The sequence below is a fragment of the Nicotiana sylvestris genome, chromosome 3, assembly GCF_000393655.2.
Source record: "Nicotiana sylvestris chromosome 3, ASM39365v2, whole genome shotgun sequence".
NCBI classification, from domain to species: domain Eukaryota; kingdom Viridiplantae; phylum Streptophyta; class Magnoliopsida; order Solanales; family Solanaceae; genus Nicotiana; species Nicotiana sylvestris.
This window is the reverse complement of record NC_091059.1, coordinates 119,109,617-119,112,339: the sequence shown is the minus strand read 5'-3', so window position 1 is coordinate 119,112,339 and position 2,723 is coordinate 119,109,617. Positions and strand designations below refer to the sequence as shown.

The following is a 2,723-nucleotide window of genomic DNA, read 5'->3' as shown; positions in this document are numbered from 1 at the left end:
ACTTAGTATGGAACTGAGCTTAATTGAGTATTCTTGTGTTGTTGTTGTGTGTGTTACTTTGGGACTACGGGACAACATATTGAGGATACCAAGAGATCCCTTGTATACCTCGGGATACCAAGAGATCCCCAGCATATTTACATATTGAGGATACTGAGATATCCCCGGTTATCATCCTTGTTATGAGTGGTATTTCCTTGTGTTTGCCTTTATCTCTATTTCAGTTATTGTATTCCTTATTATCTTATATTAAATTCTTACTGTAGATTTTCAATTGTATTGCTTATCTTATTCTGCAATTTTTATATTTATTTAATCTCAGTAGGGCCATGACCTTCCTCGTCACTACCCGACCGAGGTTAGGCTTGACACTTACTGAGTACCGTTGTGGTGTACTCGTGCCCTTTCTGCGCATGTTTTTCATGTGCAGATCCAGGTACTTCAACTCAGACTTATCATCCTTGAGGAGAGGCGACCCTTCGGAGACTTCAAGGTATATCTTCCGTGTCTGCAGACTGTGAACACCTAATATTTGCACTATTTAACACCTCTTAAAGTTATTAGTGTTTTGTTATTTTAATTATTTTTCTCAATTTTTGTGATTTTAATTGCATATTTCCTATCATAAAATACTAAAAAAATAAAAATAGTTCTTTCTTCATTTGTGCATTTCAAGAATTAACTAGCTGTTCAGTTGGTGAATTAATTTAGTTAATTGATCATTAGAATACGTTATTTAATTAATTTATTTGTGTAAAATTAGTTTAATAAGTAGGATTAAGAAAGAAATTTGGCCAAATTTGAAAGAAAAAGTGTCCAAGAGTGCAAGATAAAGGGCTGCCATTGAAAGGGTTTGAAACTACGTAGTTTTGCCTCAAAATTACGTCGTTTCACTAAATGAAACAAGATCAAATCATACAAATCCATTCCATCTTGATCCAATGGATCTCATTCACTCTTGGCTTAGGTATTTAAAGCCTCAAAAATCTGAAAATTGTCCTCATTTTCACCCATAATTCTTTTCTCTTTCTCTCTTCACTCTCTCTACGCCGCCCCAGCTCTGCCCACCGTCGCCGGCGGACCACCTCCAAACACCTCCAAATTCACACCATGTAATCCCCACAACTTCCTCCGTCCATATCTCCAAACCAAATCCTTCAAAAATCCCTCAAACTCCTTAAATCTTAGATCTAGGAAACTTTCCCGTCACTTTTTTTGCCCAAATTCTTGAAGCTCCAACCACTACCACCCCACAATACTTACATCAATGGATAGAGCCCCTCAAGACCTAGCTATTGATGCCAATTTCACCATGAAAATCCGGCGATCAAAATCCGGCCAAATTCCGGCGACCTCCCCGAACACCCTCTTTTGGCATACCACCATTTTTTCGGCCACTTGAATTATAAAATGGTAGAAATCCTATTATTTTTCGTGGCTAATTTTTTATTTTATTTTTATTTTTTCAGATCTTATTTTTGTCTATTATTAATTATTTTAACATTAGTTTTTGAAGTTTGAAATGTCAAATTTTCTGTTTTTGCACTTGTTGAAGTAGTAAAATAGTTTTGTGTTGATAAAAGTGAGGTAGTGAAAAATACTTAAGAGTATATGGTACTTGTTTGATTGTTTATTTACTACTTCAAGACTCTTTGAGTACAACACTCAAAAGTCAAATTGTTTGGTTAGAAAATATAGACCTTTGGACAGTGTTTGAATAAAAGTCTGTCTTTGAATAGTGGAGAGCAGATTTTGTTTGAAATACTCGACAAGATTTGAACCAGAAAGTCTGGCATTTTGAATTTAAAAGCAGATTTTGTAGAAAAATCTGTCAAAAAGATTGATTTCTTTTTTTTGAGATAGTTGATTGTTTTGATATAAAAGGAGGACACTCCATCTTACTGAGAGGGCTCCACACACAAAAAAGAGAAAAAGTCAGTAGCTATAATATCCCTTAGCAGCTTTTGTGAGTTGATTCTTAAGTGAAAAACTTGTTTAAGGAAAATAGAGTAGTCTTGAAAGATTTTTTCTGGAGTTACATAATTGTACTGTTTTGCTGGAGTATTTCTAGTTTATTTTCTTGGGTTAGAATCTGCCAGTTGTCGCTGTCTTTTGCTGTTGTTGCTGCCCGTTTAATTGTTTTGCTGTTGATTTTGGAAAGAGCTGACTCTGCTGTATTTGTTCTTCTTTCTGCTGTCCAGGTAATTTTCGGACCATGTAAACTCATAAAATCGAGTTGGAATGAAAGATAATGATGTTGTGAAATATTAGTAGCTTCATCCTTTTATTGTAATTCATTTTTATATGCTCTTGAATATTTGATAATGTTATAACGATATGTTAGTTAATTAAATTGTGTTAAGCATCTTTAATTATTTTTATTTTTGCAAAGCATTAGATATAATTCCACTGGCATTTGGTTGTCTGAAAGGAGCATATATATTAAAATTTGAACCCTTGTAGCCATGTTTGTCCCTTTGTTGTCACCAAGCTAAGTTTTTATTATTATTATTATTATTATTATTATTATATTTTAGAGTCCCAATAATAATCTTTTTTTATCTCTTAAAAAATACTTATTTAGTAAGGTAGTTAAGTTGTAGATTAGAAAGACAATCTGTAAACTTATTTTTGTAAATAGTTGGCTACGGATTGCAAATAGCAAGATATGGCCAAATCTGTAACATAGCTTTAAAAGGCCATATCTGCAGATTTAAAGTCCA

The 2,723-nt window shown here is 33.5% G+C and overlaps 1 long non-coding RNA gene across 1 annotated transcript; it reads left to right on the top strand.

The window, feature by feature from the left end:
* The first annotated feature begins 1,116 nt into the window (after positions 1-1,116).
* On the top strand, positions 1,117-2,454 carry LOC138886905 (uncharacterized). The gene is made up of 2 exons (XR_011405865.1): positions 1,117-1,413; positions 2,202-2,454. It is a non-coding gene; the product is annotated as an uncharacterized lncRNA (long non-coding RNA).
* The last annotated feature ends 269 nt before the right edge of the window (positions 2,455-2,723 follow it).